This window comes from Arvicola amphibius, chromosome 4 (assembly GCF_903992535.2).
Source record: "Arvicola amphibius chromosome 4, mArvAmp1.2, whole genome shotgun sequence".
Classification (NCBI taxonomy): Eukaryota; Metazoa; Chordata; class Mammalia; order Rodentia; family Cricetidae; genus Arvicola; species Arvicola amphibius.
This window is the reverse complement of record NC_052050.1, coordinates 59,708,858-59,721,541: the sequence shown is the minus strand read 5'-3', so window position 1 is coordinate 59,721,541 and position 12,684 is coordinate 59,708,858.

The window sequence follows — 12,684 nt, the reverse complement described above, 5'->3', positions numbered from 1 at the left end:
TATTTTTAATAAATAAAAATATTATTAATTAAATATAAAAATATAAAATAAAAATAATATACTTCCTGCCTGCCAGTAGCCAGGCAGGAAGTATAGGCAGGGCAATGGCAACCAGGCAGGAAGTAGAGATGTGGCAACAAGAATTATGGGAAGAGGAAAGTTTCAGTCTGTAGTTGTGACCCAGCTGCAGAGAAAGCAAGATGTAACTGCCTTGCCGAAAAAGGTACCAAGCCACGTGGCTAACATAGACAAGAATAATGAGCTAATATAAGTTATAAGAGATAATAAGAAGCCTGAGCTAATGGCCAATCATTATAATTAATGGTTTATAATTAATGTAGACCTCTGTGTGTTTCTTTGGGACTTAAGAGCTGTGGAACCTGGCGGGACAGAAACCTCAGTCAACAAGGAGGGAACCTCAATTAAGAATTTGCCTCTAGAAAATGGGCTACACAAAGCCCACAGGACATTTTCTTAATTAGTGACTGATGAGGGGAGGGCCCAGCCCATTGTGGGTGGTGGCATCCCTGGGCTGGTGGTCCTGAGTTCTACAGCAAAGCAGGTTGAGCAAGCCTTGGGAGTAAGCCAGTAAGCAGTGTTCTTCCACGGCCTCTGCATCAGCTCCTGCCTCCTGCCCTGCTTGACTTCCTGTCCTGACTTCCTGAGATGACAGAGCTGTGATGTGGAAGTGTAAGCCAAATAAACCCTTTCCTCCCCGACTTACTTTTTGGTCACAGTGTCTCAGTGCAGCAATAGAAACTCTGACTAAGATACACTTCAAAGAAACAAAAGAGTTTATTTAGAACCTGAATATGAGTGGCTACAGCTTGGGACACAGATTCAGGTCTCTCCAAATGCCATGTTCCAATGAGGGAGCAGTTTCCTGAAACTTTAATAATAGCAGAACAAGTAAAGTCATAAACCAATAACCTTCCAATTATTTTGGTGAGTTCGTCAGGTAGGTGAGTTACAGTAAAGTGGGGGAAAACTCTGTGTAGGCTTCAGCTGCTATTTTGTGGGGTTTTAGCCTTTTGGTTAGTGGGATCTAGAAGTTGGCTTCTTCGTTCAAAAGGATTTACCTAATGATCACAAAGATATTAATTAGGTCATGCACAGAGGCAGGAGTTAAATGGCTATTAAGGGGTCTATAGATGGCCAAAGGATAATTGGGCTGTGGCCGTGCAACACTGTAACCTCTCCATATCCCTGACATTCTAGTCAGTCAATCGACCTTAGTGGGTACAGCTTCTTCCCTGGAATTTTCATTCGCCGAAAACAGAGGAGAAAAACTCTATACCTAAGCTTGTATTCAGGCTGCAAACATTTGCTAGTAAATCATGTAAATAAAGAATGAAGTATCTGGTAGTAGCCTGCCTTTCAAGAAAGACTAGAAGCTCCTTACAGAGTGAGAAGAAAGATTAGAAGTGAGGTCCCAGCTCTAATGCCAAGAACAGAGGAAGGTCACCAGAGGCTGGGAGCTTGAAGCGAACACATAGAGCGGGATGCAGCTAAGACATACTTTACCCTGGCACACAGGCTGCCAGACATGCAGGTGTGGGCCTTCAGTGCATACTGGCAAGCACTGGCAAACACAGACGCAGGTGCCCACCTACACTCGGGCTAAAGTTAAACACACACAGGCCTTCACAGGCTGGCTGGCAAAGGCAAAAACAAAGGTGAAGGTCTTGACCTCGATGTCATTTTTATATAGAATCACACAACAATAGCATTCTGCCAGAAATTGGCTATATGATAGACGACATCATTGATTACTTCTGGATTCTCTGGACACCTGATGCCAATCATCTCTTGCTGATTCATACTGGATATCTATATCAGTACCAGGATGTCTAAACATAAATGGGTCCATATGGACTCCTGTTCCTTTCATGGGGGAGGAGGAAGGAACCTGGGCATAACCTCTCTCTAACTGAGAGTCGAGAATTTCAAAACTGTTAACACTTTCTTTGACGGTTGCCATCATAGAGATGATATTCCTTGTGTAGAAGAAAGAATGATGGTATAGCAAGAGATCAGCTAAGGCCTAAGCCTGAGTAGCCATCCAGTACGGCTTTGCCCCTTGCCCAGATGTTCTCTGGAAAGCTCACAAACAAGACTAAACATTTGTTTACAATTTTTTAAAAAGTTGATTTTTTTTTTAAATCTGAACTTGCTGTGCAGCCATTGAGACCTCAGGATTTACCTTATCAACCCCAATCCTTGGATACATGAGAAACCACTCCATAATATTATTTACCAAAAAGAAAGCTTTCTTAGCAACCCTCTGAGAAGTAACACCAGAAGCCACCGAAACAGTATAACAACAGTGCTACTGTGAAGACAGCTACAGACTGACCTGAGTACAATCCCTGGACCTCCATGGTAGAAGGAGAGAACTGACTCCTGGGAGCTGTCTTCTGACCTCCACCTGCAGGTTATGTGGGTGCTTGCACGCACATGTTCACACACACACACACACACACACACACACACACAGTGGGTATTTAAAAACTAAGGTGATTTTAACTCTTTTTTAAAATTAGCCCATATCTATGCTTTCATGCATGTCTTGTTTTCTTACCGAGCACCTTATTTAATCTTCATATTTAAGGTCATTGCTAACAATGTCTTTTAATAATAAAATCCAACTCTACTCACACAACAAGTCCTGAAATTCTTTTCTATGGGGAAGTAAAGATACTGGCTTTACCAAAGTCAGAAGTCTTAGGATTAAGAGATCTCAGGCTGTGTGGGCCCTCTGTCTTCATTAGAGAAATAGATGAAAGTAATACAGAATCACTATCCTTATTCTTCACTGCTCGAAAAGTATTTGTTGAGTTAATAACAACGTTTGATTAGCAAAGCTTCTGCTGTCTGATGAGAGCACATCACGAGGGGAAGGGGGAGGGACTGAGAATAATCTCTCAGTTCCAGTCCCTCTGAAGCAGAATGGTGTTGTTCAGAAGGGGAATTAGGTAAGTGGTATATGCATATATCAAACCACTAAAAACATTAAAATTTAATCAAGAAGTGTGATAAAAATAGAAACACAAGCCGGGCGGTGGTGGCGCACGCCTTTAATCCCAGCACTCGGGAGGCAGAGGCAGGCGGATCTCTGTGAGTTCGAGGCCAGCCTGGTCTACAAGAGCTAGTTCCAGGACAGGCTCTAAAAAAGCTGCAGAGAAACCCTGTCTCGAAAAACCAAAAAAAAAAAAAAAAAAAATAGAAACACAAGATGGTAATTATGAGATCAATCTTTATTGTTGACTAACTTTGGAATCTCTAGGAGACACCCCTCTGGGCATGTCTTTGAGGGTACTTGTAGGGAGTGAACTGAGAAGGCCCATCCTGCATGCAAGTGGTAGTTGTTAAGTATTTTTCCTTAAATGACCAACCCCTCTGCTGACACAATAATTCCAATCAGACCAAATTAGAAGAAACCCAGGTTTAATGGATGCCAACACTCCCAAGTGGCCTCCCGGGAAAACAAGGAGAGGGGAACAGAGAACCAACAGACCACAAAAACTGGGAGAACATGTGTTTATTCTCTGGGGGGCAGTTTAAATAGCCCATGGGAGTGATCTAGACCCTCCCTGGGGAGGGGTCACCATTTGGTGGGCTTCTTGGCCCTTCCTGGAGAGGGGTCACTATTTGGCGGGCTTTCTCAGAAGTGGAGTTTAGACTGAGACAACTCCCAGAGGAGGGAGCTTTGAAATGGAATTTTCCACCAAACATTTCAAGATGGATGCCAGGGGGCTGGGGTGAAGCCCCCCAACTCAACAATCCAGACTCTTTGTATAAAGAGGTATTAAGGTGCTGAGGTGAAGCTTTCAACCAAACATTCCAACCATTTTTGGATAAGAATGTTAGGGGCTGAGGTGATGCTTTCAACCAAACATTCCAACCATTTTTGGGTAAGAATGTTAGGGCTGAGGTGATACTTTTAACTAAACATTTTTTAAACTCCTTGTATATGGATGCCAGGGGGCTGGGGTGAAGCCCTCACACAAACACTTTAGACTCTTTGGATAAAGGGGTGCCAGCGAGCTGAGGTGAAGTCCCTCAACCAAACATTTTAGACTCCTTGGATAAAGGGGAGCCAGCTTAAGTCTGGCTGCTTCCTGCGGGCATGGGACAATGTGGGAGAGCTAGGAGTTGGTGGGCTCATGCTCAGCGAGAGGTGTGGCTGGAGAGGCATCCAGTTTATTGTCATCCTGGAGACCTCAGACAGATGTTCCTTGAAGGAGATGAGAAGGCAGGTGGCTAGGAGAAAAAATATATATTGTTTTTATTGGCCCTATGACTGGGGCTAGCCATGGGAAGGTTATTAACTGTTAGAAAGAATGGGACAGAGAAGTGCCCTGGGTGTACAGGCGAGGCTTGGGTGTATAAGTGAGACACAAAAGCAGATATGCCCTTTTAAAACCGGATTTTAGTTGGTAGGTTTTCTTGATCCAGGAAGAATTGGTACCAATGGTGAGGTCCCAGAAGCTGGTACAGGTGTTGGCATTGTCTGGGGGGCCATTTGAAAATTGGTCTTGGCCCAGACAGCAGGAGTGACCTGTAAAATATGCTTAAAAATGGGTGGTGTTAAAATAGGCTTTGGAGACTCTTAGTTTTTACCAGACCAGATTTTTTGATAAAGCAACAGAACTTTTTAGGAACCTGTAGGTATCTGTAAGACAACTGGAATAGGAACATTTTAAAAGACAATTAAAGGGAATTGAGAACTCTGGATCTTTTAAGATACATCTGAAACCTGTTAGTCCTGGACTATAAAGTCCTGTGAAAGAGGCTCATTTGTCTGTATTTTTAGCAGGAAACTTAACAAATGAAGTAATGAGCTATGAGTACCTTAAGTCATCAAATGCCATTAGACAGATCTAAGAGGGATAAATGAGACAGCTTTTTAAGCTACTCAGGCAATCCCAAGTCTCTCCTTAGTCCTTGGAGAACACCAGCCTTAGAAGCAGTGCTTCCCATTAGCTGCTGAGTACAAGAGGCTGAAGATTTTCCTGTCAGGGAGAAGGATTTAGTCTACCTGTCTTATCAGGCTGAGACGATCGATCCCAGGTGTAGCATCCCGGAAGCTGATGAGGTGGAAGGCCGCTTTTTGCTGCGTGGGTGACTTTGCTATGCTCAAAGGCAAGGCTTAAGGCAGAAGGTCTTTTGTAATGATGCACAACTTCTTGGAGGAGCTATAGGATGCTGCAGGAGCTGGCATATCTCTGTGTTATAAGCTCTTTTGTTAAATGGCATACTCTCAGATCTGTAAAGGCACTTGAGAATTGGGTACCGTTACCTGTTAGTTATATTTAAACTAGACATATAAGTTAAATTTAGACATGCACTTTACCCAGTTAGTTACAGCTTACCAATGGTAGTAAATGTAAGAAAATTTAAAGGAATATTTTAGTAAGTTAAAGAATACTAGCACACATGGGTACTCTAACCCAAGATGGCAGTGAGGTCAAAATGGAGATGATTACTCACATGTGTGTATTTTTTTTTTAGAGCTGTTGTAATCTTGAGTTATAAGTTTTACAGATCTTAAAACACATACACACAGAGAAATAAACAAGCACCCAAATAACACACCCACATATACTCACACAGACATAAGACAAGCATACTGTGGCCTCATTATTTTCACAGACAGACAAATAAAACTTTTTTGTTTGTTTGTTTGTTTAGGATCCTGGTCAGCTGAAGTGAAGCCTTATTTGTGGCTGAAATCATTATATTCCACCCTTTTGTTTATTATAAAAATTTGAAGAGTTTGAGGTTTTTTTAATGGGTGGGAATGGGGTGTCATAAGGTCTCTCGTGACTGCTTCATGCTGACTTTGTGGGCATCATTGGTGATTTTGCCGGAGTCAGGGAGTTGAGATGCTTGACCATGTTCTGGGGTGGCTGATTGCTGTTGTGTTTTTCTGGGCTCTGTGGAACTGGCTGGCTGGCAGCTTGGACCTTGCAAGGTGCTGCTGGAAAGGCAGAAAATTATGTCTGGAAAAATTTTAGATCCCAGTGATTAAGAGAGGAGAGTCCCGAGATGGAAGATAGAGGGGGGGTTCTTTTGGGGGAGTGAAGGAGGGAATTTCCCAGGGGTTCCCGAGACCAGGAATGATAAATGAAGATTTAAATGATACGTATTCTGGGCAAGTCTGGTCCGTTTAGGTAGGACAAATTTACTCCCTGGAGCTTATGAAAAAAATGTTTGAAAAGAAATAAATTTTAGACATATTAAAAGCGTATGATTACAATGATATAGTGTTGGAATGGAAGATGGTGGGGAGGGGGGAGGAAAAGAAGGGGAAAACTATTGAAAGGGGGAATTATTAGACCCCTTAATGTTTTACCTGAAGTAAATCTTAAGGAACTTATTTTCCTTTAGCATCATGGTATTACCTTAACATCCAGGAGACACTGCTGCAATCAGTGATAAACCTGTTATGTTAAAGTCTGTTATGTGAGTTTTTGGAGTCCTTGTACCTCTGGCTTTATGTTTAATGATGGTCCCTGTAATAACAGCTGAGTGGTTAACTGGAAATTTAAGCATGACATTGGAGATATAGAGAAGTTGGTAAAGCAGATAGGAGAAAGAGGAAGAGGGAGAGTCTGGAGTTCTTGGCACAGGAGAGTTGAGTAAGGATGAGACTTTTATTTTTCTGGAACTGGAGAGAGAGTGGCTGATCTTGGTGCCCTCTGGAACTTAAGGGAACAGGGCCCTGTTTGAGTTACCATATATGAGGGGGAATCTTGAGCTGGAAGAGTAAAAGGTTTAAGGTGGGACAGGTGGATCCAATGAGGAAGTCCCTTGAACTTGGCAGCTATGGGAGTCACAAGAATTACTTTAAAGGGGCCCTGCCATTTAGGGGAAAGGGGTGAGGGGCGTTGGTCTGGGGAAGAGAATAGTACCTGATCCCCTATTTTAATTGGTGGTGGGCATGAATTAACACATGGTTGAGGTAATGAGTACTCGGTAAAATCCCATAATAGGAAGCAAAGATTGGATAACAGCAGAGTAAGCAGATGATCGGGAAGAGGAGAGGTTTTATGTGAGAGGCCAGGGCTAAAATCACACGCCCATACATGAGTTGAAAGGGCAAGATGAAAAGGGGGCTTTGGGAGAGAGCCCTAAGCCTAAGAAGGGTCAGGGGCAAAAGTTTTACCCAATTGAGGTGAAGCTCCTGTGACATCTTAACAAGAACATTTTTTAAAGGAATGTTTAGTTCATTCGTTCTACCTTCCCAGAATACTAAGGGCATTATAGGATATGAAAATGCCAGGGAATGTTAAGAGCCTTAGACAAAGTTTGAGAAATCTGGGAAGTAAACTCTGGGCCATTATCCAACTGAAGAGAGGTTGGGATTCCAAACTGGGAGATGATTTCTCGGAGAAGAACACTGGAAACTGTCTGGGCCCTGTTATTAGTGGTGGGAAATGCTTCAATCCACCCAGACATGGTGTCCACCAAGACCAGGAGATAGTTAACTCCTCTGACTGTGGGCATATGAGTAAAATCCAGCTGCCAGTCAGTCCCTGGAAGGGAGGCCCTGGCCTGGTGGATGGGAAAAGGGAAGCTACAATATTTGGTCTTGGGATCCGACTTTTGACAGATTTTACAAGAGACAGTGATAGCTTTTAAGAACTCTAAGTCCTCAGGGGTGGGTTGGAGCCTTAATAAAATGAAATAGAGCTTTGCTATTAGGATGAAAGAGCTGATGTAAGTAGGACAAAATTTGCCGGGTGTCAAGGGGTGTCTGTGAGAATGTGGGCTGTACTGTATGAGCCCCCTGAGGTGATTGAGGTAGGTTTGGGCTTTGGAATGCTGCTGTTCTAGCTGCTTGATCAGCACGGTTATTTCCCTTGGAAATAATGGAACTGTTGGTCTGATAAGACCGACAGTGAATAATTCCTATAGCCTTGGGGAGATGGAAGGCTTTTAACAGGTTCATAATGTAACCTGAGTTAGTTATGGATCCTCCTTTTGTCATAAGAAGTCCACGCTCCTTCCAGATAGCTGTGTGGGACAGGAGGATAGGAAAGGCATATTTGGAGTCTGTGTAAACATTTAAAGATTGTCCCTTTGCTAACTGGAAGGCACAGGTAAGGGCTATCAACTCAGCCTGCTGATTAGTGGTATGGGCAGGGAGTGCCTGTGCCTCCACTCCCCCGGTATCTGATACTATAGCATAGCCTGCTCTATGGGTCCCTTCACATAAAAAGGAGCTGACATCTGTGTACCAGGAATAAATGGCCTGGGACAGTTTGCCCTCCTGTGTATGTGAGGGCCGGGGCAGTAGATCCTCTAAGGTCTCTATGCATTAATGAGATGGGGAATAATTAATGTTAGGTTGAGGTAGAAGATTTGAGATATTAAGGGGTGGGCAGCATTGGAAAGTGAGTGAGGCATCTCTACTAGTGCCACCTGGAGGGAAAGAACTCGGGAAGGAGGTAAGGTTTGTAAGCCTTTGTAAGTTAAAAGATGGGACAGATTGTGGTGGGAGAAGACAGTGGTGGGCGACCCAAAAGTTAGTTTTTTGACTCATGAATCAATAGCTCAATGACCGCTAAAACACATATGCAGGGTGCCCAGCCCTGAGTGGTGAGGTCCGGCTTCTTTGACAGGTATGCTACAGGTGCAAAGGAAGGTCCCAGCTGATGTCCTAGGACCCCAACGGCATATCCTTCCTTCTCTGTTACAGAGGGAGAAAGGACAAGTTAAATCTGGGAGATGAAGAGCTGGGGCCTGGATAAGGGCTTGCTGGAGTCTCTGAAAGGGTTTAGTAATAGGATGTAGAAGGGGCTCATGCAGAGAGCTGAGAGCTGCCTCTTATAAGGGGCAGGCAAGGAGAGAAAAAGAGGGGATCCAGGAACGCAGGAAGCCAGCCATTCCTTTGAAGGATAAAACCTCTTCTTTTGTGAGATAAATACCCCTAAAAACACAGTTAAGTGGTGGGGATCAGCTGAGGTAGATAAGGATGTAACCACTCATGCGTGCAAGGGCTTAGCTGAGTCCTATGGATGTAACCACACATGCGCGCACGTGGGTCACACGGAGCCCTTTAACATTCGGGCACTTCTGCCTGAGGGCATGTCTGTACGTGCAGAGCTCTAGAACCCAGAAGTGCAGCTTTATTTGTTACTGAAATTACACTCCCTGCTCATCCTCTTTGTCTCAGTCCCCAACTAGAGCAGGCATTTGCCAAGCCTTCCACAGAAGTAAATAGGCCAGCTGTTATAATTCAAAAATTTACAGGAGAGAGACAAACGTCTCTCATGCGACAGGATTCATGTGGAGGGTATTTTTATTGGGAGAGGGAATGAGAAAGGGTGGGGAGAAGGGAGACCAGCCTCTGGAGGCAGGTGTGGTGAGAAGGAGGAAAAAGAGACCAAGAGGTTGAGGAGGGGGATGGGAGAGGAGATGGGCGGGGCCGCCTTTTATAAGGGCAGCCACGTAGTTGATGGACCCTGAGCCGGTCAGAGTGCTACCTGAGTACTGACTGGCCAGCGCATCCTGCCAGGTGACAGGGCAGCATAATGCCTGAATGCTAACTGTGGCGGCATACTCCTTTAATCCCAGCCCTGTGGAGGTAGAAGCAGAGTTCCAGGACAGCTAGGGCTGCACAGAGAAATCCTACGGGCTGGGGAGACAGCCGGGACAATCTACTACAGTAGAGTCTGAGAACTGCAATAGAGCTGAAGTAGAAGGCAAGGACCTTGACGTCGCCTTCATGAATATGAGGAAGGCACCTAAAGAGGAAATGGCCAAGTTCATTAGATCTGTGCAGACAGGGACAGTGGAAGGAAAGGACTAACAGTTCAAGAGCTGAAGTGGAAGCAGAATCCGAAAAGTAAAGCCGAAGTGTGGGAGGTCTGGAAACGGAAAACTTAGGAACTCGAGCAGGAAACTGAGACAAGCCTCACCAACAGAATTCAAGAGATGGAAGAGAGACTCTCAGAGAGAAGAAACTGATACCTTGGCCTAAGAAAATATTAAATCTAAAAAAAAATAATTGGCACAAAACATCCAGGATCATGGACACTATGTAAATACCAAATCTATAAATAATGGGCAAAGAGGGAGGAGGAGAAGCCCAGGTCAAAGGCACAAAAAGTACTTTCAACAAAATTGTAGAGTTTTTTTTTTTCCTGCAGAAGGGGGTGCCTATCAAGATACGAGAAGCAGGCAGAACACCAAATAGATTGGATCAGAAAAGAAATCTCCATGGCACATAATAACCAAAACACTAAATTTACAGAACAAAGAAAAGATTAAAAGATGCAAGGGGGAAAGACCAAGTAACATGTAAAGTCAGACCTATTAGAATAAAACCTGATTTCTCAATGAAGATTCCAAAAGCCAGGAGCCTGGATAGATGTGCTGCAGACTCTAGGAGACCACAGATACCAGCCAGACTACCATCCCCAGGAAACTGTCAATCACAATAAACGAAGAAAGAAAGCCATTGCGAGATAAAACCAAATTTAAGCATCTACAGAGACACTTGTTCAACCATGTTCATTGCTGCTGTATTCATAATAGGCAGAAATTAGAACAACTTAGATTTCTGTCAATGGATGAATAATAAAGAAAATGTCGTACATATACACTATGGACTATTATGTAGTGATGAGCTGCGGCCGGCTGCATTCCCGCCTGGCTCCTGGCCGCCTGGCTAGCTTATGCCCCGAAATAACAACACACAAACTATATTCATTTAAACACTGCCTGGCCCATTAGTTTCAGCCTCTTACTCACATCTTGACAAACCCATATCGAATAATCTGTGTAACACCACAAAGTGGTGTCTTACCGGGAAAGATTCAGCATGTCTGACCTGGTGGCTGGCTTCATGGCGACTGTCTCAATGAGGAGAGGCATGACATCTGACTAACTTCCGTTCTTCCCAGCATTCTGTTCTGTCTACTCCACCTATCTAAATCCTGCCCTATCAAAAAGCCAAGGCAGTTTCTTTATTAACCAATGAGAGTCCTCCATCACTATTATACACCTGTTAAAAAAATGAAATCAGGAAATTCTCAGGTAAATGGATGAAACTAGGAAAAATCATCCTTAGTGAAAGAGTGAAGTAACCCGGACCCAGAAAGATAAAAATGATGTAGTCACTTATATGAGGATGTTAGATGTTAGGTCAGTGATGAGCAAGCTACAATCCATAGAATACAGAGGTTAGGTACAGGGTAAGGGGATGGCGGGGTGGGGAGAGACAGATCTTCCTAGGAATAGAATAACAAAATAGAACAGATAGTTATGGCTGGACGAGCGGGTAGGGAGTGTAACAAGAGGATCAACCAGGGAGAGTAAGGGAAGAGGGGGACAAGAGAGAATATGGGGATGGACAGCTGAAATTAAGAGTCATTTGAGGGGCCTATGCAAACAATATATAGACGCTTCCTAAATTATCGACACATAAAAAGGTAATCAAACGGAAACAACAAACAATGGAGGAGCGAGAGACCCGACTGAACATCTCTTATCATCAAACAAAGCTTCGTTACAGGGAATGGGCTAGATCTAATCGATTTGCTGGCCAAAGGGGTCCCGTGGGAACCCTCCAATAACTCAGGAGAAATGTAAACACCAACCCAGCTACAAATGGCAGCACGCACAGGGCCAGCATAGGTCTGCACCAGATAGGGTCTGGAGCTAAGAGGAGTGGACGCATGCCCCATCCCTAACCCAGATGCTATCTCCAATTGATAACCACTCTTAGTTTGTTTTTTTCTAGTATGTTTACATATATTTATATATTTTTGCATATATATTATGACTTACAGTTTTTTGTTTTTATGGGATTCCTGAAAAATGTAAGAAGTGTGTCTCTGCGTCTATTTCTGTTTCTTGTACCTTTTTCTTGGGCTGTTTTCCTTCTGTTTGGTTTGTCCTATTCCAATTAGTTCATTTTCATTTTATCTTTCATTGTATTTTATTTCATTATTATCCCTTAGATGCCTGTTTGGTTTCTAACAAAACCTAGAAAAGGGAGGAACTGGGAGGAATATAGGGAGGGGAAACTATAATCAGGATATACTGTACGAAAAAAGTCTATTTTTTATAAAAGAAAAAAAGTAAAAGTGAAAAAGAAAAGAAAGGAAAGGCATTCCCAAGAATGGAAATGGCCTATGAGCTGGGGAGGGGTGGAGGAAGTCCCCCAAGTGCTGACCTTGAGCCTAACAGAACCCTGTCTAGGAGGACATTTACCTGCCACAGCATTGGCCTCATTTGCATATGGCCAGCTTTTCTTGCTCACACTCTTGGTGGATGGAGCCCAGGTGAGGAAGAGCTTCCAGCCTTCTTCTGCCCACTGGTCCCAGCTGCTAACCTTGATAGTTCAGTCTCTGGCGCCCACTCCCTTCCCACCAGCACAAGCACACAGGCACCCACACAGGAGGGCACGCACACACTTCTGGTTTCAGTAACACTGAGAAGAGGAAACGGTGAATGAGTCTAATGAGGACGCAAATACGTGTGGACTCCAGAATCCAGACACTGGCCATCTCAGTGCTGAGTAACAGGAAAAGTAACGTATTGTTATTGGAATACCCGGAAGGAATGAGGTATTCTAAGAGAGCCTTGTACTCTCAACCCCCAAGGGATTAGAATTTTCCTGGAATCACATGCTGGTAACGGGGAAAGACTAAGGCCCGGACCAGCCAA